Here is a 26,403-nt window from a genome sequence, read left to right as displayed (position 1 = left end):
CTCTCTCTCGCGCACACGCTCTGACACGCGCAGCCACACACATAGGCTCTCTCTCCGCACCCCCGCCGCACGCCCGGCTTCTCCCACACACGCTCTCGCACGCTCTCTCGCATACACTGACACACGCGCTCTCACACTCGCAGCCTCCCTCACGCGCACACTCGCGGGGGGCGGGGGGCGAGGCCCGGGCGGGCGGGGGGGGCGAGGCAGAGGCGCGCGCGCCCCCTCAGGCGCCCAGCCGTTTGCTCCGGGAGGCGGGGGAGGTGCTCGCGCGCCGTCGCCTCGGAGGCCGCGCGCGCGCAGGGGAGGCGGGAGGCGGGAGGCGGGAGGCGGGGGGCGGGGGAGGAGGAGCGCGAGCGCGTGCTACAGCCACGCCGGCGGCGCGCGCCGAGGCGGGCGCAGAGCGGCAGGGACGGCGGCGGCTGCGGAGCCGGTGGGGGAAGCGGCGGTACCGTTGGCTCGCGCTCTCCCTCCGCTAACCGCCAGCTCGCGCGCCCGAGTTCGTAGATGGGGCTGAGCGGCGCCCGCTGAGGAGGGGACGGGGAGCGGGAGCCGGTGCCAGCCGGTGAGTTGCGGTGCCGGCGAGGAGGTCGCGTGTGCAGGGGGGGAGGGCTCGTCCGCCCGCTTCTCCCTCCCTTCAAACCGGCGGGGAAATGGTGGTGGGAGGCGGGGTCCCGCGGCGATCCCGGCCGAGCCCCTTGCCCCGGGGCCGGGTGGCCGGAGCGGGGCGCCCTTTCCCGGTGGCTGGAGCTGAGGCGCCGCGTGTGCGTGTGGCGTGAGGGGGGAAGAGCCGCCCGCCCTCAGGTAGCGGTGCCGGGCGGGCCTTCAGGGGAGCGAACATGGCAGCGCCAGAGTCGGGGAGGAGGGATTTTTGCCCCCAGAGCGAGGATTAACCTTCCTCCTCTCGCCTCCGGATGCGTCCCTGGGAGACTCGGTCTTCATCAGCCGCTCCGGATTATCTACCCGCCCACCCTCCTTCCCCCACCCCCTTCCCGGTATTTTCTCTCCTCCTGGAGATTATCAGGTTTCCCGCCCCTCCCTCTCGGGGATCCTCCGCCTCCCCCCTCCTCCGAGGGGATTATCTCCCCCCTTCTCTGCCGGATTATCCCCCCGGTTCGCTGCCCCTCTCCCTCCCTCCCCGGTTATGCCCCTCCGCAGCCTCGCCTCTCAGGGATTATCTGCTTTCCCTTCGGGGTGATTCCTCCTCTCTTGATCTCTGCCCCGGCCTTTCCCTGCTTATTTTCCTCCCGAGGAAGTCATCCCTCCCCTTCCGTCTGCCTCTGACTGGGGAAAGGGGAGAAAATGTGGTTGTAATCGGGTGGGCAGGAGTTTCCAGTAGTGCTGTCATCTGCTTGGTCTCTGTACTAGTACTACGGGCAAGTGGATGTAGGTGATAGGAGAGGCACCAAGGATGTACAAAGCTTGTGGCAGAGTTCAGCCTGTGACATCGTGCTCCGTATGCAGGAAAATATCTGCACCCTTTCTGTGATGTTGCAGCTGTTGGTGGAGATGCCGGTGAAAGAGAGCCTATCTGGATCAATGCTTTATAAAGACATGCACATGCATGACTGGGTGGTGAATATCGCACATTAACTAGAAACTGCACTGAAAAAAAGCCAACAGCCTCCTAGTTTCTTTGAGGAAGGTACAACGTACAGTAGTAGCATTATAATATAAGTGGGAAGGTGCATGGATGACATTGCTGCTGTCCAGGGGTCAAAGCTGACTTGGATAGCTTCTGTCGTGGCTTTCAAGGCAGTTGGCTTAGGCTATTGCTCTGTGGTGAGGAGGAAGGAGGCAGGTATCTTTTGCTTAGGCTCTGATGCTGATGTGGTTCATTAACATCAACATGTTGGCAAAGGAAAAATGAGTTTGTTCCTAAAGAGGAGAGATAAGGTTTATCCCGTGTATTTGGCTCCTGTGTAGGTTAGACCATTATCTTCTCGTTGCTCCTGGCCTTACTGCACATGGGATCGCTGGAGGAGAGTTGCAGATCTTCTGACCATCTTGCAGCACAAGGCCTAGGATTATATCCATTAAACTTCCTGACTTGGCTTTGAGAGGAGGAGGGGCTGTGAGAAATTGTAGAGAGGCTGGGCAGCTATAAATAGATGTTGGACTAGAGGAGGCTTTGAACAAATCTTAGCATACTGCTTCTGAACAGATAGTGTCTGTTAAACTAGCTTGAGTTGACACTAGCATCATAACGTTTCCTTTTATTTCTGCTGAGGTGGTTGGCTTTTAACACTTTGACATGTGACTGGACCATGCAACATCTGTCACAAAATTCTTGAAAATGCCATAGAGAAAATTCTCATTTAAATAAAGTACTGATAATTGGAGTCTAGTTTGATCTCATTTTAATGTGATTTTTAAAGGACTATTCAGAGAAATCTCTAATTTCCTCTTCCCTCCCTTGAAATGTTTGGAATTGATGATCTTGCCCTCCTTATTTTGTTCTTGAAGTATTACACTGTACATATTACCTGAGATCCGTATTGCTGTGAAAAATCTGCAGTACTGAGGCATGGTGTCATAATACTGGTACCATTGTTAGTTTTTTATTTTCTCATCTTTTCTACAGGAGACATTTTACTACTTTCTTCACTGTTGGGTTTTGGGTGTGGGTGGGTGTGGGTGAGTGTTGGTGGTTTTTGTGTTTTTTTTATGGAACCTTCAGCATCTAACCAAAAGTGTGTATATTCAGCTTCTTTGAATTCTGGGTGCTTGCATTTGTTTCAGATCCTACGGATCACTGCTGTTTCAGCCTGTCTTGTCAAGAACTACTTAATATGGAAATTATTGACAAATATACTGTACCAGCTATGTGGAATGGTGGCTGTTCTGCTGCTATATTAGTGGGCTAACTGTGCATACTAAAAGTCTCTAAAATGATTGAAAAGCTGTTGCAACATATGTGCAATTGGACCTTTCTTGAACTACTTCTTGTTGCTTTTTTTTTTCTTTAAACAAATAATGGAAGCTATTAACTGAAATCATGGCTTAATCACATATGGTTTGGTTTTTTTAAAATAAAATAAAAATAAGAAAGGAGGTAGTGAAAACATGCCTGGCTAATATGAAGGAGTCTTAACAAAGGCTAATAGAGAGAGTGAATGTCTGCAAGAACCCTGACTTCTAGGACTTTTCTTATTTAAAGCATAAAGTTTTAATCTGATCTTTTTTTCTGAATGACCGTGTATGCAAACCTCAGGGAGGCAGAAAGGAACAGAAATCTAGGCAATATAACTTAATACTTTTGGCATTTTTTATTTGATGTTTAACAACAGTAAAAGCAGGAAAACCAAATAATCTACCAATAATTTGACAGGCTTTATTTTGAGCTGTTAAGGATGTGATCTGAGCATTGTCCTCAAACACTTGGCTTCTTCAGTCAGAATCAAGTTCCAGCCTGATATTAGGTCCTCGTGTTGGGTATTTCTACATGCAGAAACAAAGGTCCGTGGTCTGGGGAAAACTTTATGGTAGCATAAGGACAGGCAAAAGAGTCTTTAGCATGAGTCTCTTTGTACAGTCAGTCCCTGAATTATTCTGTTTTTCTAAATGTATTCATTTGTAGAAATTACTTACAGTTTGAATGTAATTTTATAAAAGTTTAGTGTCCTGCTTTAGAACCATGCTTTCTGCTATAGAAAGTGACTATCCCAGGCTCTTCTGAATGCCCTTTCATCCTCTGTGCAGGACACTCGTCTGTAGATCAGTGAATTTTTACTTATGCTGTAGAAAAGGCAGAGGGTTTTCTTTTTATTTAAGAGACAGGTATGCACTTGGGATTGTGATAATGTTTGTGGTAGTACTTTAGGTGTTGCTGTCTCCATCCAAATGTGGAATGAATTATACTGTCCTAAGATTTGAAGGGATAAAAAAATCATGTAAGTTTAAATAAAATGCCCTGTTGTCTTCTGTGTTTAAGGTAAAAATGGATAAAAATTGACTCATCCTGGTTTGAGGGAATTGACCGAGGTAGTGATCCCCCTACTAGATGAGGAAAGAGTATTTGCTGCAGGAGTACCACAAGATGGACAGATGGGTTCTCAACACTACATACACCTGAACTTGCTTTTTGCTGTTTATCTTTCTCTCTCTCTTTTCTTTTTTTTTTGAGCTGGCCTTGAATGAGATGTTCATGTTTGGTTTTTTGAGGAAAAGAGAGCCAACAGAGGAGTTGACGTGTAGGGAGAAACTCTTAACTCTTCTTAACAAGCCAAAAAAGTTACTGTTATCAGTATGAAGTGCACAGTATATGTTCTGTAAATTCAGTGCTGAGGCAAGCTGGAATGGGTTTGGCCTTGCATATGTGCTAAAAACCTGACTTTTTAGAAACATCCTGCAACTGGAATGGCACAGACACTATTGGAGTTGTTTGTGTGGAAATACAAAGTAGAATATAATGGCAGGGTTAAGAGCAAGTCTGTGAGGGGGTAAGTGGTTTTGCTGTCCTGCAGAATAGAAGCAGCTCATAAAGTGTCCTGGGGAAAAGTGAGTTTAGTTCAGGCTGACATGTGAGAGGCAGGCTGAAATACAGATGTGCTGGTCACAAATACTATTAGAGGAATATAATGGTTTGTTTTCATTGACAGGAAGGTGTCAATGTGACTTATTGCAGGATAAATAGTAGATGATGATTGTTTCAGAGCTTAAAACTGATCTAAGATTTTATTTAAGTGTGTGCTAGCTAGAAGGCAGTGCCAAATAGCTGGACCAGTAGGTGTTATTGGCTAGCTCAGTATACAGTTGTGACTAGTCTTTCTAATCCGAGTTCAACAAAATGTCAGAATAATAGTTCAGGTTTTGGGGGGAGGAGTTAACATAATTTTCAAGTTAACGTATTATCTGATTCCATGGTCATTATAACCATCTGCAGTTGGATCTCAGGTTATACTACAGCAAAACTGTTGTCTTTTGCAGAGGGATAAACAAAGCATTGTGATGTTAATGTGCTATCTTGTGGCTTAAAAATTGCTTTTTTCAGAATAAAGCAAGCCTGAATTACTTAGTTACGGCTCATGTCATTCTTACAAGAATAATGGAGGCAAAAAAGAGAAAAAGACAGGTTAGGAGAGGTGTTTTTCCATATCAAAATATGTACATTCCTATTTTGGGTTAATTAGAGTCTTTAAAATGATGGTAAGTAATTTCACAACCTGTATTAAATAATAAAACCAAAAATTTGAAAATGGGATGTTCTCTACTTAATGTTTAATTATTTTCAAGGTCTTTTTGGCTTAAAAAAAAAAAAAGGTGTTACATCTTGAGAATGCTTCATATTAGCAACTGTTCTGTGGGTTTTACACATCGGTTATTTAAAGAACTTGTTCCAATGTTAGTGTCCAGGTCTCATGAAAGCATGGTGGAAATTAGCAAGATATTGAAATTAGATTACTTCAGATTTACTGGCAACAAATGTTATTTAAGAAATTACTTGGATATGTTATTTAAGAGTATTGACTAGTTTTGCATTCTGACAAGCAGCTGTTTGAGAGTAGGAACCTCATGAAATCCATGCTGACTGCAGGTAATGTCAGTGGGTTTTGCAAACTTTTTTTGGGGGGGGGGACACCAATTCTTTGCATTTTACACAAAAATATTGCTCTTACAGCTTTCGCTTACCCAAATCTCAAAGGATCAAATTACTGTTTCAGTTAAATTAACTTCTCCAGTAGGTGGAGACAAAACTGTTGATTTCAAATAAGCGTAAGCCTTTACTTTTTGATTCTAAACATTTTGTCAAGATACTGTTGAAATAATGAAAATTAGGAGGTAAGAAAAACAGTTTAAATTTTTATTTTAAGATAGTTCATTTAAGCCTCTTTTGCTGAGACAGTGTTGGCATTCAAATATTATTTCTGTAGTAAGAGTGGCTACTCAAATAGTTTGGTTTCAGTTCTCTAATTAAGCTTCACCTCCACCCACTGGCCAAATGTGTGTTAGTGAAAAGTGAAAGTGATACCATTTTAAATATCTAAACACATGATGGAGGAAAGTAGATTGATGGTAAATAGACTGAGGGTAAAACTTTTTCTTAAGACTAATAACACAATGTAGGGGAGCACTCAAGTAAATCTCTAGGGGAATGGAAGAATGTATCAGCCATTCTGACATTGTTATTACATTCTTTGATAAAAAAAAATTGATTCCATGTTCATTCATTCATTACCAATGCTATGTTTGGAGATATGCATGTAGCTATCATGTGAGAGGTTTTGTATGTAAAACATCTCAACAACTTTTTATGTGACATTGATTTATTTTTTTAACAAGTCAGTGGGCCAGTTGGTAAGTCAGCCTTTACATATCTTCTTATTAAAATTCCACCCCATGCATTTCCTGATCCACTGTTGAAGTTTACAGAAGTCTTTTTGGCAAGATGAAACTGCTTATACAGCAGAAGTTCTGAAACTGGGAAGGCAAACTGCAGTCTAGTGAATGAAATGGGCGAAAAGTTTATTTCACCTTTCCAAGCAATTCTGGCTTGTACTGTGAACTATTGTGCTGTAGCAAAGCACAGTGTTGCTGGACAGAAATTGCTTGAATGATATTAAGTTTACCGTAGTCATACTGCTTCTCACAGCTTCCCTTGCATTTTTCAGGTCACTAGAGTGCAGGAGGAGGAGGTGTAATTAACAATTGAAAGTTCAGTTTATGCATTCATTGGTAAAGAACATGTAGGCAGGGAGAAATTGTTAAGTGAAACTTAATGTTTATAGAGTGTATGACTGTAAGGCAGTCATCTGAATGCAAATCATGCAGATATCCAGTCGCTTTTCCCAGATGTACTGGTACAGTTTTGCTGCTTACACTAGATTTGGTAAGCCATAGAAAAATGGGATGAGCAGTGCTTGATTTGGTCAGTTCTAATCACTGATCAGTGAAGCTCTTTTATACAGACTTAATCTATGTAGTATTTGAGCAACTTCCAGAAGCATGTTGCTTGATGTAATTGGCATTTGTCATACGTCATCTTCCCTCTGAGGACAAACTCTTTGTGTACATTATTACGTGTGATATTTAAAGGAATGTTCAAGTGAAGCTTATTTATGAAGTAAAACACCAGTGATATTTGGGCTGGCTCTGTGATTTTTGTTTCATTCTTTCGTAGCTTTCTGTGGGGTGGCCCACTTGCTGCATAGATAAAATTTAACCTTGGCATGAACCTGTCGTGTGAGAATTGTCCATCATTAGCTCTGTGATAATAGGTGTCTTGGCTTGAGTGATAAAATGGACGCGTACATTTGAGTCACTGTTCTTTGGGAAGCAAGATAAACTGGTAACTAGTGTTACTGGGTTTTAAACAGCACTTCTGTAACATTAGCTGGTTGCACAGAGGTAGTGACTGTGCTTGAGTTGCTCTGACTGATGGTTGAGAACCCTCATCCTTCTGCTGCTGCCTGCAGGGATCACATCCATTTCATGTTCCTGTTGCTAGAAGGGAGAAACGTTTGGGCAGTTTTGAGGACAGGCAATAAATACACAAAAAGAAACGTTAGGAAAGGGGTGGGAGAGCACTGAAGGGTTGGCAGTTGAACTGTCTCTTAAGTCTGACACATGATTAGGTCGGAAAAAAATCCATTCATCCCTCTGTCTGTGTGTCTTCCCCCCCCCCCCCCCCCCGCACCCCTTCCTCACCCCAGCTCCCAAGATGTAGGACTTAGGGATCAAGACATTGTTAGAAATTTTGCTATTGGAATGGGAGAGTAACTGGATGTGTACACTGGTGAGAAGAGCAAGAGGCTTTGGGTGGTGTTAAAAGCTGTAGAAAGGTGTTTTTATTTTATTATTTTCAAGTTCTGAGTGTGAAGTGTGAAAGCCTGCAGCAGAGCACCTGCGGTTTCTCAATAGAAATGTAGCTCGAACACTCCCTCTAGTGGTTACACTCTGACATCCACGTTGGGGAAGTGCTCAGGGGAGTCGGGAGTTACTGCTCTGGGTGGGTGACAGGAGGCAAGTATTTTTGTATGGGTGCCTGCTTGCTTAGCTGTGTACAGTGATAAATAAGCCGGTGCTGCTTAACAAGTAAGTAGCTAAATACATTAAAAAAAAAATCCACTGTAGCCAAAATTTGATACATTTAGAAATCTTGGTCTAGTAGTTGGATCAAAAAGTGAATCTCCCATCCAGTAGTCTATTGCTTGGGGAAGCTGCTGTAGTCTGTTTGCTGGGACTTTTTGTGCTGTCACCTGGAAGCATGCAAGTTTACTGTTGAACAGAATTTAGTAGCTATGAATTGAAGTGTACGCATTCAGCTGCCAAATCTTGGCAAATAGCTCTGCAAACAGCACAGACTAACTAAACAGCAGCAGAATGAAATCTGTAGTTCTTACCAAATTTACCATACAGTTCTCAGTCTTAGGTCAGATTCCATGCTATTACAGTTCAGGAAAGCTGTAAGCAGCAACAGTAAAACTGCTGAACAGGGGTCTTCAGAAGGAAGTACTTCATTGGTACTAATGAATAGGAAATGGAAAAGAGAAGGGCGGACTTTTCAGCAGCCAGACTCCTAATAAAGTGGAAGGTATCAAGATGTATTGTTGTAAGTCATTTGAAATTTCCAGGAGAAGTGAATGCTTCTTACCTGATTCCAAGCTTCTGGTATTGTTTCACTTTGTTTCTTTTTAACTGTTCAGAACTTGAGCTTCTGGCTCCTAGTAAAGTTCTTTTTTTGTAGACAAGACAAAAGGTTAGGCCTTGTTTGATCACACATCTTTTTTTCTCCATAAAGCCACCAAAACTATTTTGGGACAGTTTTGTATCACAGTGAGACTGTCAGAATGGTGCTGTTAGGTCTTGCTATTAACTGGAGATGTTGAATTAAAATGCTTTATGTGGACTGTTAAATAAGTTAGAGCTCATAAGAATATAGTGGTTTATTTTTTTAAAGTAATCTCATTTGTAAGGTACTGGCAAAAACCTATATAGAGAAACTTTCAGTGAAACCAGTAGGAATTTTCTCTTTAGAGTTATAAGGATTAGTTTAATTACAAATTTGGCAAGAAGTGCTTTTGCAAGAAGTTCGCTTTGCTACTTAGCTTAGAATGTATGGGCACTATATGGAAAAGTGGAACTGTATGTCCATTCATGTTTGACATCTGGTGTCCTACAGTCTTACCTGTTACACATATCTGTTTACCACCACCAAAAAAGACCATTACACAGAACGTGTACTTTTGTACACAAAATTCTTTTCTCAGTATTCATGCCATTATGAAGCTTTTGCACATTAAAAAAAAAAAAAAATCCCTTGGGCCTCCCCACCCCAGGCATAAGTGATTTTACTTTACAAATATAATTACCGTACTTCCAGAAGGTAATCTCTCTGGACAGCCATAGACTAGTTTGAATTAGATTACTCTGGTTTTTCCTCCAGGGTGAGTTAATACATTGAGTTTTATTTTTCTGTAATTACTTCAAAATTCAGATCACTTTTGATGCTTACTATTCTTCCTTATTACTAAACTGGGATAGCTAAGAATACTTGCATTTTAGAGGTTAACATTAACTTTTTTTTACGCGTAACTTCATTTTGGCCAGGTAGATAACTGTTCTACTCCTGGAGCTTAAGTAGTATTTACTTAGTCTCAGTTGTAGAGTTTCTTAATTTGGAAATACTGGAAATATTTACTTAATAAGCAGAGAGTAAGCACACCGAATCTTTCAGTTGTGACATTTAAGTAAGTCTAGCTAGAGCAACATTTTTGTTAAATCTGTTATTTCCAGAGTTCTGGGTTTGCAAACCTCTCAAGTAGTTTGGCAGTAAGCTGCGTGAATAAAACAAGTTACTACATTTTACCTCTATTACAAAATCTTGGGACAAAAAGCCAGTCAGTATGAAATAAACAGGGGAGCAGAGTTAGTCTTGGGAGATACTACAATTAAGAAATTGTTTTTCCCATTTTTCTTCATGAACTTCAGCAGGAAGGGCAATTCTCTGGATAGATGATTGTGAACCATGGTGGGACACTAAGTCCAAAATGCAAATGCTTTTATATAAATGTCCTGTTTCTATTTGGATTTTACTTACTTTACGAAGTAGTTATGCACTTAAGCATTAGATCAGAGAAATCTACAAGGATGAATTTGTAAGTGAACCTCATTGTTTGAGAATATAGTGCTGTTTTGAAATAGGCAGAAGGAAATTTTTGGTGTTTTGAGGTCTCAGGACACTAATTCCTGTTTGTGTTGAATACAAGACTAGCCGGGATATCTGTAGAGGCAGTTCATTTTAATTCTGTACTTGGCATCTGGTATCACAGTGCAGGAGCATTATATACTAATGCAAGATTTGTTTGTTAAATGCAACATTAATGGGTGAAACTTGTTACTTGCATTGTCAGTGAAGTCCTACAGCCTAGCTACATAACACTTGAGTCTATTACAAACCTGAAAGTATTTGGGTGCTCTTTAATATGGTAAGTTTTCAAATAATAAGAACTGTTGCTGGGTCAGACTGAAGGTCCATTTAACTCTGTATCCTTTTTCCAACATGCAACACAACTTCTGAAACCATTCAGAATCTATCAGGAGCTCCTGTGAACATTATCTCTGAGCAGATTTTCAAGAAGGCAGCAGACATGGATATCTCTTGATGAGAAGGAGCTGGTGCCAGAAAATTTAGTGTCTGGCTAGCATTAAATTCAGCTTGCAGAAAAAGGTAAAGAAACATAATCCCCAAGCGCCTAGACATCATTAACCAAAAGCTGGTGAAGAATTTCATTGTGCTAATCTGCAACAGTGGCAGAATCCAAAATTTAATGTGTTGTTCATGACTAAAATAACATCTTATGTAATTGCCCTGGGCCTGCACATTAACAGCTTCCAAAAAGATCTGACTGCTTTGCAGAGGGGGTTGCAAACTAAGACAGCAGAATGACTGATAATGCTAAAGGCATAAGACTGAAGGTCTTCAGAAAGTCTGTCCCCTTGTAGACAACAAAGATAACACATTTGCCACCCTTTCTCTTTTGTTGCTTTTCTACAAGTCATTAGGGAGCCTGTATAAATGCAAGAGGATGATCTAAAATGCGAGGCACAGGTGAGCAGCTGTGGGTATGGCTACCTGTAAGAAAAAGATTCCTACTCCCTAATATTGCACTGAAGAAAGACCCTGCATCAGGACCTTTCTCCTGTTTGATGTGATCATGCTCTGTCTTGAGATATTACCCATTTGAACTGAACGGGGTTGGTGAACTGAATGGGTTGGAGCTGGCAGTCAGTCCATTAAATGCTCTTTAAAAAAAATTATATTTTTTATTTTTGTTTGTATGTGTGTGTGTAACTGTATACATACATAAAAAGAGGGCATTTTTTATAAAGTGTAGTGTTTTATATATATGTGTGTTAAGAGCGTATGTGTTTATATACATACATACATATGCATCTTAGAAAATGGAACACTTGTGTATAAAGAAAAAGCCCAGCACCCGTAAGCTCTCTAGAAAAGTATAAAACCAAAATAAGCATGCATGATATTTTCCCCAGGTAATCTCCCAGAATCCAACTAATGTTTAACTTGAAGACTTTTTGAACCAAATGATGTTTGTGGGTTGTTGATGTAATTCATATTAGGTGCTTTTACTATTCAGGATGCTTCCATTTCAAAACTAGTCTCAACTGCTTCATGGACTAGTATTCATATATAAATGGCTACTCTGCACTGGCGATCTGTTTGATTAAACATGAGAAACTCTTATCCTTGGACTGGATTACTCTTTCTTTAAATAATTGACATGGATTTTCTCTGGAGTGCTTGATGACTGAGATGTGATTTGTGTATCATTGTAGCCTTCTGTGAAGATTGAGCCAGTACTGGTTCTTGTTTTGGTAATAGAGCTGGCGGTAAGTTTGCAGCAGATCAATGATTACCCATATATGTAGTTTAGGAAGCACGTCAGACTGGCCAGAATATCCACAGATTGTTCTTTGCTTGGCCATTGCTCCGTTCTGCCTAATGGTGTGTCCAGATAGAACAGCAGAAATAGATGTCTAGCCTCCAAGCACTGGAGCCTATATGCCTGTTTACATATTTACCTGCTCTCCAGAAATCTGACGGCTGCTGTGTGACATGTTCCTTCTGATCCCATCTTCCACACAGGCAGCCTGTGTAAGGTGGACCTGGCCTTGGCCAAGATCTTGGTGTGGCTTTAAAGGTTCTTCTACCCTAACTGTGGAGTTCTAATAAACACAGAAAGATACAGTGTGATGGGGCTAAATGAAAAACATTTTAATAGTTTGAATTTTGGGTTAGTTGGTCATAGAGTCCATTGAATTTACATGTCTGTGCTGATAATGCGTGGTCATCTGAAGCTAAAGGAAAGACTTCTGGATTAGCACTAGAAATACTGTTTCAGACTGACAGTATGGTATCCTGAGCTTGGAAAGAGATCTTCAACCAATCTGCGGAAATGCATAGATAATAAGGAAACAGTGATCTGTTTTAGATTGCTGTGATTAAAAAACATTCTTCCTAAAGTCCCTTTTAACATTGTCCTATATCTTTACTCGGAATTGGTTACAAACTGTAGCAACTGGCTCATCTTTCACTCACGTCAGTCATTCTACAGGTAGCTAGCGGTTTGTTATATTCAGTATCACTTGGGAAACACTTCCAAGTTTATGGTTTCCAGTGATTTTTAAGCTGCTGGGTTCAGCCTTCTGATGCAAGTAAGAAGGATGGAGTCAGGACTTCTAGACCATCCTGTGTTAACAGTGAGCAGGAGATGGATTTTGTTCAGTGAAATCAGCTTGATATAAGATCTTAGAATCCCAGCAGTGATTGCCATACAGAATAGAGGCATAGTGCTATAGAAATAGTTTCTGCTACCTGTTGGAAATGGGATGACAAAGACCCAGAGAGATGTAGAGAGCTCTTTCCTCTTTGCTTTTCAGTATTTCATCTTTTCACACTTGGTAAAAGTCGAGGTTCTTGTGTTTGATCCTTTCATCAGTCAGTTGAGGAGGTGATAAAGAAGCAGTGTCCCAATACAGTTTTCTAAAATGTTTTAAAAAAATATTTTTTCAAGGTGATTTTCTTAATACCTTTGAACAGGAAGTGTAGTTACTGGCAAACCCCTTGTTTGGAGTAAGTGGAATGTAGAAGTTCTCAGGCTTGACATAAGTTGGGAAGTGTATAAAAGTAAGAGCAGTTCCATTACCAAGAACTTGATCTCGGCTTTTTGAGGTGCTCTTTCTTCTTGGGATAAGATATTTTGATAGTGGTAGGTAAAACAAATAATTGGGGGGGGGGTGTAGTTTAGAAATAATGCAACAGTGGAGTTCAGAAAAAATTGACCAGCTTTTCTTATCCCAAGTTGCACCAGGAGGACAGGTCTTCCTTTAACTGTTGGTATGTCTTGCTCAGAGAAGTGACGATGGTATATCTAACTTCCATTCTCAAAAATAGCTATAGTTTGATCTTCTGATGTCTTGAAAGTGAGGCTTGACTAGACTTGTCTTTTGTCTTGCTGAAGAAGTAGATCCTTTGGAAGAAAATTGAGATAACGTACAGCATGCATATACTTCCTGTATAGAAATAGGAGAAAAAAGAGGAGTAAAGTTTACCAGCTGTACATTGAATACTGTCTGTTCAAGTGATGCCCAAAAATACTCTTGTGCGTCTGAAGATGTTGAATGCATCATAAATCTCATCTAGTATTATCTAGAATTACTATACTTGCTTATCTGTGACCAAAATTAGAATCCTGCTAAAGTTTTTATTAAGTAGTTTTTAGGGTTCACTGACAGCTTCAGACAGAGTTAACAGGATGAAGAAAGGCAAAAGAAGTGAAGAGTCATCAGGACTCTAGATCCTGACCATCTTTTAAAATAGAATTTAAACATGTTAGAAAGATCTCTAAATGTCTATAGCACAGATTGTTTTTAATCAAACTACTCATTCTTTTAATGGAGCTAAGCTGCCATTTTGGTTTAAGTCTCGACTCTGTTTTTTAAGCATTTGGGTATACTTAGGAAACAAGAGGAGTACTTTCTTGGGTGAATAGAAATAGGCACTGAATGGAAGGATAGTGGAAAAAATCTCGAGTGTATATGAGTATGAATAGCCTTTGTGAACCAAACGGGTCAATCAAGAGTTATACTGTGTGGTATTTCACAGTTTGTACTTAAGGAAATATATTCAAATACCTCTCATCAGCCTCTTTTGAGGGGATCTGAACATATAAACCTCAGAATGAGTCTTTCATTCAAGTAGGTCACTTCCTTCCTTTTTGCTCTTTTTCTCTGGCCTAATTCCCAGAAACAACTTTAACAGATGCCTTAACTTTGAAGTCACTGTGACTACTTACCTGCTTGCAGCTGAACATACACTTAAAAAATTTCAGTAATATTTTAGCAAATCCCACTTCTCTGTAAAATTGTCTAAAAAACATTTTTTTAAGACAGTAGGCTTAAAAAGGAGCACAATGAGTGGCAAGTTGAATGTACTTAGCTTTGGGTACCTCCTTCTCTTTCCCATGAAGGAAGGAGTAGTAAGCATAATGTCATCTTCCAGGTAGAGGTGCCAGACTGCATACATGAAGACAAGTGGAGCAGGTGGCCGTCCTGTTTAAACACTACGCCTTCCAGCATGGTGAAGGCGCTATCTTTTAGTGCTAGATTGTGTGCAAAAATGACAGGCCAGGTGTGGTTCCTGGGCCATTAGCTGGAATATGCTGTAAGCCATCTTAAAGGTTTTCCTTTTCCTTCTGAGCCACTCCTTTTGCTGTATCTAGTTTTTCTAACTTCATCATAATGTGTTGCCTACTTTCCAGCCATTTTTTGCCTTTTATTCAATACATTTCCAAATAATTCGCTATTAAGTGTTTAGGACTTTTAGAGCTCAAACAGAATTTTACTCTTGTTTCTGTGTTGGAGAGATGACCAGCTTCTCTGGGTATGGTGGGGTTTAAATTTTGGCTAAATGTTGTAAACATTGCTGTTGGGGTGTGTGTGCATGTGTGAGTGTTATGATGGCTGGTATAATCTGGAAATGTACAAAACAGATGACTGCAAAAAAACCATGAGAGTTAATCTGACACTAATATGATCTTGAATTTCTGCATCTCAGTGGTGATTAAACTTATTAAAATATATTTTCCACCCATCCCAAAAATACAATCCAACAAAAACCTTCAGAGGATTAAAATCAGCTAGTTCTTTTATAGAGGCATCTTTGTACAAGATGTCAGAAGTGCTGTGTCTGTAAGTTTGTTTGGGGTGCTCTTATTGTAGTGTGTGTCTTTTATGGAACCTATTTCTCTTTCTCAAAAATCATAGGACACTGTGTGTTGCATTGGCTTTGCTGTTAGCACTGTAGATTCAAGTAAAAATTTTTAGGGAAAGCAAGAATGTCACAGACGCAGTTACAGTGATATTTCCGTGCTTCAAATTTACAGTAGAGTCTTGCAGCTCTGCTGAACTAGCAAATTTGTGCTGTGCTATGTACTTCTCTTCTTGTCAGTCTTTGCATTGCTTTTCTGTATCTATCATACAGAAAAACCTGTATCCACCTGTTCTTAGAAAGCCCTATTACTGAAGAGCAAAACTGGTAGAATTACTTGACTGATTTATTTATTTTATTAAGCTTATTAAGATAGTCTTCCTGATACTTTAAATCAAGAGAGATCTGACATATGTACTCATACAGCATTGTGTGAGTGTTCCTTTCTTACAAAAAGATACCTGTTTAGGTTCAGGTATCTGCTTAGAACAAGAACTGTCTGCTGAGTGATGGACTTGGTTAAAGAAGAATTAGGAAAACCAACAGACAGTACTTTATCTGCAAGTCTTTGGTGAAAATCCTTTAGGGGAAGGGTTCTACAGTTTCCTGCTGTTAGTATTGTCCTCAGAATGGATGAAAATATTTTCCATTTTGTACTTAAGTTTAGACTCTTTCTTTTTCCATGTGTTATACTACTGAATATGGGCCATTGAATACTATTGGCTTTAAGATCAAATAACTGCCTTGGGAGTCTCATTTGACATTTGTCATACACAGCAATAGTATGTGGGTAATTGAACTCTGTTGTTTGTCTTGAGGCAGTTAGTGGATTTGGTAATGCTTAATTTTATTTGGACTCACTACCTGTAGGAACAGAGAAGACTGACACCTCATGAGTCTGAAGAGATGTAAAATCCATTGGTACAAAACTCAATTTATTGCCAATAGTGAAAATCTGAATTGCTGTTTCTGAATCATAGTTCACGTGCCCAATTTTAAGTTTGGATATCTGCATGTCCACTTGCTTCTTACGCTTCTTTCCCTTCTTGTAGTCAAGTATACAAGAGGAGTTACATGGAGCCAGAGTATGGGTTTACAGGTATTGTCAGAGCAAGAAAAGTGCAACAGGCACACGAGACCAGGAAATTACAAGGCTCCTTGGTGTACTCTGCTTAAACTTGTTCAATATGCTAACAATTCATTTACTAAGCACAGGAAAATCACAGTTTTAAGCACATGTGAAATTTACATAATTGCATTGTGAATTTCAAGTACTTAGAATCTATATAAAAAAATTACCATTAGACTATTTAATTCTCTACCTTTTCAGCCATAATTTAATCCTATGTTGAGCCAACGTGATACATGCTTGATCGTATCTTTTTCCTTCATAGCCCTTGATGTCCATTGTTCTGAACAGGGGGATGGTAATTAATTTGAGAAAAGAATTTTTAAATAGAGACTTGGCTTCTTTTTTGAACTACTGGCAGGAACTCATTCAAACCAGTCTCTCTGGTATTAAAAGACAAGTGTTGATTCCTTCAGTGTGAAAGTTGGTTTGTCTGGGTCTTAAAACTTATGCTGAGAAGTGATGTGGTATTTAAATCCTGACACTGTGTTTAGAAAAACAGAAACTCTGCCAGAGTTTTTGCAATTGAGAAAGCTTCTTTCATGGTTCAACTGCTTCAGTCATTGAAAACAAATTCCTTCTTATGGGATCAAGTGTCATTGCTGTTTGCTACCATGGCAAGTTTCTGTAGAGAAATACTTGGTGCCATCAGTAAGCTTGATTTATGGAAAGGATATTATATTAATGAAAATAAAAAGATACCTTTCCAAGCAGTATGCTATTATTGTTGTTAAGGTCTCTTCCAAACTGAGTATGCCAAAGGAATTTTCATCATGAAGATCTGGTGCTTCTAATGGACCTCTGTGTGCAGACTAACGCTAGTAGGTGGACCAGCAATCCAATGAGTGCTTGCCTGGCTGTGAACAGGCTGCTGGGCTTGTGCCTTTGTTAGTGTGCCATTGGACCTGTACAGGGACAGGTGTTCTGGCAGTCTAGCTGCATGTGGTTTACTTCATTTCCTCAAGCTATTTTCCCCTCCCAACTGGACCAAAAAGCAAGCTAAAGTCCAGCATGTTACCTTGCAGCTTTGCACATGCATGTAGCTGACATGTAGGATGCTTGTAGCTGAGATATCAGCATCGGTTGATTTAGGGAGGTGCAAGCCTGGACTGCTTAAAAATCTCAGCTGCTCTTTGAGTAGAGACAGACAACCAGATTCTGTCCTGAGTATAGGACTTGTTCTTGCACCACGTGACAAGTGGAATGTGTGCAGGTATGCTGGGGGCCGTGTTAACAGACAGGGTATCTGAAAAGTTGAAGCAGAATCAAGAGTTCATTTGGGGTTTGGGCATGTCTCCAGGAACAGTGTAGTGGAAAATGAAAGAAATATAGCTGATTATTTGAAAAACAGCTAAACAGGTTGATTTCCTTTCTATGAAGAGGAATTTACATTTTCTGAAAATGCATTCTTAGACTACGTTTTGTTTCAGACCTTTCAAAATTATGAGGAAGAATGTGGCCATTTAACTTAAGTGCTGAGTTTGCATGAGACAATGACCACTTCATCTATTTGATTCTTGTTACCTTGTGTACACTGTATGACCTGTCTGATGAGATAGTAGTTGTTTTCTCTGTTGCCAGTAGTTATGAATGTCATGAACAGTTTTTTGACCTTGTAACACCCAGAAAAAGTTCGGTATCTTAGTATTACGGAAGAAGACATCATTGCCCTTTTAAGTTCACTTGGCAACTTGAGGGTAACTTCATGTTAAATTATTCCACAATCTTAAAGCTAGTTGTGTCCAAAGAACCAATTTATCCAGGGTGCATTGCTCTGTTTTAATATATCTCTCAGGCCCAATGCTCTTCTGGTAAAGAGGAATTTAATGGGGAGTATAACAAGCAGAAACTACTATGTATGGGACTGACTGCTCTGAGAACTCATTTAGTGTGATGAGACAGACCTCTCAACTGCCATCCTGAAGATGGTTGGCAAAGCAATTACTCTTTTCCAGGTCAGGACCCAGACTTCATAAAACCTTCTTGTGGAAAAGCTGAAACATGGAATTATCTATCTATTGCAGTGGGATCTCACTGGGGATGGAGTAGAATCATGGTCCCTAACCTGCCATTTCTGATTGTACATGGGAGGACTTTAATAGGCTATTTTGAGAGTCCTCTCCACTTCTTTTCTGTTGATGGCGTTCGTAAGTAATTCTGACTACTGATACCCAAGTAACTGGGCCTCAAAACTCGTGCGAATCTGAGACGTTCCATTGTCAAAAACCAATGAGGTTCTTGGCTCAGTCAGGTACTGTTTGTACTAACATCTTCCTCTCTTCTCTTTTCCCACCCCTTTCTCTGAGACCCCTAAGCGGTGGTGGAAAGAATAGAACAAAGGACTTGGGTCAAAATCAAGAGAGTCTGTGGCTTTTGTTGTTTCACCATAAATGGGATTGAAGAGAGTTAGCATATGAGGACATGTATGAACTACTTTTAAGAAAGAGCAATTGCAGTTTGGAGTCTAGAAAGAAACAATCTTAAAATTTCTTTATTTCCCCTCTGTAGACTTTCTCATGTTTCAGATGCACTCAAAAAGCCAAGTTCCATCATGGCCTCATTTTTACAAGAAAACATGTTATAAAAGAGATCATGAAATATAAGTAAAAGTTGTAGTTTTAAACATTTCTACTTTTAGATATTACAGCAATTTACCTGTCTCAGAAAATTATAAAAAGCCTTGATAGACTGTATTCTTTGACTGAGTTTTGCAGTGGTGTGGTGTCCAAGAAGAAAAGTTCACCTGTCTGCATTTGCCAGAATTTCTTTTTTTTTTTTTTTTTTTGGGGGGGTGGGGGTGGGAATTGAACTGAAGATGTGCAGAACTTGGCTTGTGCAACAGTAATTGAGGGAGTGATTTGTGTAATGTGGGTGACTGGAAGTATGTACTTGAATAGTTACTGCTATCAAAGAAGAGAAATAAACTGAAGTGAGATGACTGCCTTCCACCTTCCACAGCAGTTATTAGGCTCTGCATGCTTTCATATCAACTGTTACGGGCTTGGTACAATAGCAGCAGATTATATCTGGGCATGTAACATGTTTCTAACTTCCCACTTAATCTTTAGTTCTGGTAGTAAGCTGTACTTTATTTAAGCACATTCTTTAGACACTGGGAATGAAGCCATCAATAGTTGTTGGAAGTAAGATTTTTGTTTATATATGAAGCTGATCATTATATTTCTGAGCATGAACTATATTCCCCTGTATTTTACTGTAGCCATTCCACCACTATGAAGTTTCAGTTATGTCCTTGAGCTTCTGTCATCTAGTATCCCTCTTTCCAAAGGAAGAGTTGAATGGAAAGATGTTTAAAATTCATTGTGTAATTAGAAAGCTTGTAACTATTTGGTCACAAGTTATTCACTGTAAGCCTTTACTTAAACGTTCTCTGGTTTTGCTTCAGTTGGGGTGACAGTACATGACTGAAAATTCAGAAGTTCTTAGGCAAAACTTAATGAAACCAAACGTGGTATTCTAAGGAAATAGAGTAGAAAATTTCAAACTTGTCAGTATGCATCACAGGCACAAGTGCAAAATAGCATTTTGAAGATACCTTTTTCAGTTTCTGTGCCTGTGTCCACCTTATAAAACATGGAACATTGTCATTCAGTGTTCACAGCACTAAGTTGGAAACTGACTTGAAAGTGAAGGTGGTGAACATTCAAAGTGGTAATTTCCTTAAAAATGTCTAGTTCTTAATGCAAGCTGTCCCAAGACCACTAGAAATAACTTTTTCCCCTGTTACTGTGCCCAGTTATTCTTAAATTGAAATTAAATTTCCCGCTTTTAAGCATTTGTGATCCTAAATAAATCCTGACAGCACATTGCAGGGAAGTAGTCTGGGAGGTGAAGCACATGACTAAGTGCAGTGTGACTTACTCCATGGAGTTTTTCAGTTCCCTTGAAAATCTGAGTGTCAAGGTGATCTTTTTATTCCTTTTCCAGGATTCTTGAACATACCCTTCAAAGGACTAAAGGAAGGTAACTGTTGAGGATAATGAATAGGTAATTGTGTAAATCTTGACTGCATTAAATTAAAAGAAAAATTTACAATAGAGTCTCTTAACAGGGAAGTGACTGAGATGCATTTTGGGCATTCATGCAGGTCAGATAAGCATTTGACATGCCATCATGTTTTGCCATCTCTGTATTAAAGTACAAATGTTTTATGTGGTATTTTTCACCGTTTAAAAACATCAGCAATGTTGTTCTGCAAACAAATTTGGAAAAGCCATTTTCTATCCACTACATCACTACTAACGTTCCAAATGTGTTTTGGTAAATTTTCTTTGTAGGTAAGGCTTTACCTTGCGCCCTTAAAATAAACAAGAACTGTGTCATATGACAAGGGTAGTAAAGAAAACTTTTTGGGGGTTGGGTTTTGGGTTTTTTTTTTTCTGTTGCAAGTCACCCTGAACTATAACATTTTTAATTTAGCAACCTGCTTTTACAGCTTCCTAATAAGTTTGTTTGGGCAGAGATAGGGAGTGCTTGCATGAGAGGGATTAGTTTAGTGGAAGTGGGAGCGTCAGAGTTTAGGAGTGAACTTCAAATGAAACTTCTGGAAAATGTACTAGGTGATCATGTAAAATTGAAAACTGAGGTCCTGGGCCAGAGGTAATTTCAGTTAAATTTTATAATTTTTGCAGTTTCACTTCTGTCTTAAATTTTTCACTTGCAAGTTGTGATGAAGAGGAAGACTTCAGTGAAATTAAGTAGACTCTGAATTAACTGAAAACTTCCCTATGGAAATTTTTCATGGTGGGTCTTTCTCCTTTTAGAGAAATGGGGTAGATATAATAATCATATAATAATCAAATATATTTCTATTTTAAATCAGAATCACTTTAATTTTTGATTAAAGAATGTGTTGAGATAGTCTAAATATTTTCTAAACTGCTTTATTTTGTGCTCTGAAAAGCTGTATTGCATTTCTGTTTTCTGCATATGAATTAACTGAGCAATTGCTTGTGCAGCAACTGTAATAGAACCCCAAATAAAAATCTTTTTATGTCTGCATTGATGCAGATCTAATTTAAATACTCCATTGTTTTAGGTTGGAAGGGATAATTCAACAAGTACTTCACAATAACAGAAATCTGAAACAGGGCATGCATGAAATTTTAATATATGGATGTGATGTATTAAAAGGACATAGGTGTAAGTTTTTTAAGTGGCTGCATCATAATGGGGCAATGAGATTTTAAAAGTGTTGCTTTTGGATGCTTTAATTTAAAAAAAGCATTCCGCTGTTGTTATAAAATAAGTCTGAGAATGTGTTAATACAGCCTTACTTCACTCGATATCAAAACTCTTCATCATACAATTCTTAATTGTTAGAATTCCTCAGTGTCTCCTACACTTAAAGCTGTAGAAGGAGGTAGAGTTAAAAGCAGCAGTAGTATCTGGATGAAAGGTGGTTTCTGGTGAAATTAATTGTCTAAGCATTTTCACTGAAGCAAAATGGATCAAAACCAAAGTGCCAAAAACTGATTTGAAGCCTAAAGTAATAGCAGTGGGACAAAATATACATGTAGTGTTTTGCACTTAAGGAAGAGGACACTTCGTTCAGCCACAAATTTAAGGTTTGGAGGAGACAGAGGTTCAAAATGATCTTATATATTCTTTTGTGACAGACCAGTAGGTTGAGCTGACAGTATGATGTAACTGAGAAGGTCAAAATAGATCTCATGATCTATCTGTATCACTAGAAAGGGAAGTATTAATGGTGTTGTGCAAGGCACCCATGAGACTCTTGTCTGATACACTTTGCACAATTCTGACTGTCCGTAGTGAAAAAAGGTGCAGACTGGAGGAAGTACAGGGGAATTATGCCAGTCTTGCTTCTTTCCCAATCAGTATAGGAGAGGAGAAATTGCCCTCTGTAGGGTGGAAAATTGCCCTCTTCAGGTTAGAAGAATGAAAACTGAGGCATTGTTTGCTAGATGTATAAAAATTGGGTTAAGAACAGGGAGCAGAAAGAATTGTTTAAGCTAAATTTCGTATTAACCAAGATTAAGGAAACACCCAGGTATCTGAAGTATGGATTTTTTTGAATGATTTCCTATTGATATTCTGTTGAGTGATCAGGTGGTTTCAGATGGAAGGATGCAAGCACCCCTGAGATGCAAACTCCAGTGGAACCAACAAGATCTCTAGTGATCAGATTCATCATGGGTCTTTGGAAGTGCACAGAGTTGTTACTTTGCTATGCAGTAGAGTATCCGATTTTGTGTATTAAAAGTACCTTGTCTTGTTTGCAGATGTACCCGAACCACATTACAAAATAGCTCTTTAAGTATTGTTCTGAGCCATGACATTTACACTGACAGTAGAGTGCCTTACAATCCTTGTGTATTTTAGCTTTCTTCTTTGAAAATATGACTGCTTAGTGTGCCTAGATGAAAGTGCGAATGGTTGAAGAAACATCATAGCAGAACTTGAACCTCTGGTTTTGTTGCTCCTGGGGTGCCTGTTCTTAGAAGTGGGGCACAACATACAACTCGAAGTTTCACAGCTCAACTTTATCCACTATGACAGTGTTGATTGGAAACCAGTAACAAGATGCAAGCACGTAACACTTAAAGTGGAATTCTCCTTTCCCTTTGGAAGGGTGTTCGCTATTTTCTCTTCAGATCTAAATTTAGTACTTGTGTGAAGAAGGGAACTGATTTGGGAAGATCTCTTCATTGATTTCTAATTGGCCTTAGGGTAATGTTATCAATGGGATAAAACTGTATAGATGTTTCTGCATGACTTCACCTCAACTTTTCCATCAAAATAAGTGGTACAATAAACTGAATTGATTTTTGTTACATGTAACTTGCTCCTGTGGGTATATAACTGTGGTCTTTACTTATGTTGTTAGTATTTTGTTAGTCAGTTACGCTGTCTTCAGGCTCTGTCACCCTACAACAGATAAATAATTTTGAGTCCTGTGGCAGAAATACAGAGGTACAAAGCTTTGATTCATTTGGAAGGGTGCCCATTATAGCTGAAAAATTAAGATCTAGAGAAAGGCGTACTTCAAAAGCTGTACTTACTTTGTTGCATCTGTTATGCTGGCATTTTGGACTTCATAAGTACTGGCATTGATTGCCTGTGTGACTGCAGAGAATACAAGTTTCTTCATCCAGCTGTTTCTTGCAGAATACCAGCGAAGATGATTGGTGTGATCCAGTAAGTTCAGCCTGTTGTATAAGTTGAGTGGAGTGCAGGATATGTCCTGAAACTTCTTGAATTTGTGCTGAAACTTCAGGTACAAAGTAGTATCTTAGACTGCATATCCACAGAATGCACTTTACCTTCATTTAAAAATCAGTTTTAAAATATCCTCTAGTACCCAAAGTACTAAAGTAGTTGAAGAACTAAGGGAGTACAGTCTTTGTTCACCAAAATTGAAACTTCTCCAGGGGCATATGCTAGTATTCATTTAAAGTACAGTAGTCTTTGTGTGACATCAATACATTCTTTCCTAACATCTGTAGCTGAAAAGTAAGAATACTGAAAAAAAAAAAAAGGAAATAATTCAGCCTTTTTAAAAAGCTTTTAGTTGACTTGCTTTTACACACTCCAGTTTGTGCTGTATGGTGGTTGAAGCTTTTGCATTGAATTCATTCTGTATTTTATTTCAAACGCAACTGCTGCTTGTAATTTGAGGCACAATACGGTTTTTAATTTCTCTCCTCTTGGAACACTTAGTTTTTTTCCTACAATGGAAGCTTTTGCATATACAGCCCTACTTATCTAGGCTATAGGTAGAGGCTTTCAAAAGTACAGAATATCTCCTTTTCTTTCCACTGACCTCAACTGGCTCCAACAGATTTAGGTTTCTGGATTACTTAAATGATTTTTAATAATTTCTTCAATGTCTGGAATATTTGGTCTTCCTATTTGTGTAACTTGGCAGGTGCAGAGAAATGCTTATGTTTTGAAGTTTTCTCAAAGATCTCCTCAAAGACTATTTGTTCCAAATGGCAACATATGAACGTTTGTCAGAGCAATGAGTAATGCAAATAGTCATCTAGAGCAAAAGCTTCATATATTTAGGGCAATGTGTAAAGTTTTCAGAAACTGTGGGAGTAAATTTATTTATTTGTTGGCAACTGGCAGTGGTGATGTTCAGATGTTCAGCAAAGATTTACCGTAGCTATTAAGTTTCTGATGAACAGTATTTAGAAGCTGTAAAACAGCATATTAGCAATTTAGTATAAATTCATAAAGTAATTATTTGGAGGCATAGGTCTGCTTTTTTTCTTTTTTTTTTAATGGTGTGAAAATTCTTATGTTTAGCTTAAAATGACCACTGATAGCATAGCTTTTTGAATGTTGCCTGAGTTGCCCTGGAGAAGTACAGACATCCATAACTGAGCTGATGGTGTTTATGGGTTTAAACTGGGGCCTTTTCTATTACAGAAAGAGGGAGATTTCTGTCTTTCAGTATAGTATCAATATGAGTTTACAGTATTTATTTAAAGGTAGTATTTACATGGTGTGAAAGAGTATATAGCAAAGTTCAAGAAGAGTAATAGTAGTGAGCAAAGCTTTCCAGCTGAATGAAGGATGCCAGGAAATAATTGCAAAATCACAGAATCATTGAGGTTGGAAGGGGCTTCTTCAGATCATCTGGCCCAACCTTCCTGCTCAAACAGGATCAACTGGAGCAGGTTGTCCAGGACTGTGTCCATTGGGTTTTGAGTATATCCAGGGATGAAGACTCCACAACTTTTGTGAGCAAACTGTTCTAGTGAGATGAGAGACAGATGACATAAATGGAATCAAGAGAAATTCAGGCTGTAGGTAAGGAAAACCTTTTTCATCATTAGGAGGTAGTGGAAGTGGTTGCCAAGAGAAGTTATGTAGTTTCCATCCTGGGAGACTTTCAAGACTTTAGTGGGTAAAGCCCTGAGCCATGTGGTGTGCTTACACAGCTATCCCTTCTTAGAGGATGAGGTTGGATTAGAGACCTCGTGGGCACCCTTGCCACTGAAGTTAAGCTTTCATAACTTGATCCTATTATTTTCCTGAATGTACCCCTGGGAGGAAAATGTTTACTTTTTGGTAATCATTTCTTTTAACCGATTACTCTCAAACAGTTGTACATGCTGTAATTCAGTAAGAAATGCTACTTTTTTAGTGGAGCATGAAAACTATGTAAGCAGAAGTATGGTAAAGTGAATTACCTTTTTAAATAATTACATCTTGTGAACATTTCAGAAGGCACCTTAAGGCCTCCTGCCTCTTCCAGTGTGGCACAAATACCATAATGAAGAAGCAAATTCATTAGGTGGCTCAGACTACAACAGAGGAATCACCATGCAGGTTTCTGCTGTCCTACCATTTGTTTACTGCAGAGAACTTTCAACTGTGAGTTTAGACCTGTACATTTAAACCATTATCTGAGAGGCTTCTCTCTGTCAGAGAAGACATATTCAGCATACTTATGTGTATGCATGTGTATGCTTCCTCAGTTAATCATCATTTGTGACTGAAGCTTGCATCAGTCTTTCTATAATTAAAAATGTCAGAAAACTTGGTAATATTTAACACCTGTATAGGCTTCAAAGCATCAAGCTTAGTTAGTGAGCATCCGGTTAAGTTAATTGCCTTCGTACTTTACAATTGAGATCTTTTTCTTTATGATCTTATAAGAAAGAGATGCCTAACACTATATCCTTAGTACTGGATTTTAGTGCATCTCTTACCAATATCTTACTGTTGGTCATGATACATATATTCAAATAAGACAACCTTTTAATTCAGCTGGTTTTGGAGATGTGATGCTTTGTTCCCTTTTTATCTTTGCTGAAATAATTTTAAAATAGTGCTTTTCTTTCCAAAAGATGCAGCTGTGAGGTCCATCTGTTCATCAGAAAATTTGTGCTTCATCTTTATTTAGACAAACATCACAGCCTGAAAGAAGTTATGGCTACAGGGTTTGGGATGGGGAAGGGTTGTTTGCTCTTCCCCATAGCTTTTGTGACCTTAAGAGCCATGAAAAATGGGCTTGTAAGATGTAGTTGAGCTAGGTTTGATAAGG

At 39.4% G+C, this 26,403-nt stretch overlaps 1 protein-coding gene across 2 annotated transcripts in view; it reads left to right on the top strand.

Annotated features, from left to right (window-relative positions):
• The first annotated feature begins 349 nt into the window (after positions 1-349).
• Positions 350-26,403, top strand: part of PALS2 (protein associated with LIN7 2, MAGUK p55 family member) — a 59,337-nt gene continuing 33,283 nt past the window's right edge. For both annotated transcript variants that reach the window (XM_052799950.1, XM_052799957.1), the window contains exon 1: positions 350-565. The gene's annotated coding sequence lies outside the window, so the exon portion shown is untranslated. The remainder of the gene's footprint in view (positions 566-26,403) is intronic.

The sequence above is a fragment of the Harpia harpyja genome, chromosome 1, assembly GCF_026419915.1.
Source record: "Harpia harpyja isolate bHarHar1 chromosome 1, bHarHar1 primary haplotype, whole genome shotgun sequence".
Taxonomy (NCBI): Eukaryota; Metazoa; Chordata; class Aves; order Accipitriformes; family Accipitridae; genus Harpia; species Harpia harpyja.
The sequence above is the reverse complement of the archived record's forward strand: the minus strand, read 5'-3'. Positions and strand labels throughout refer to the sequence as shown.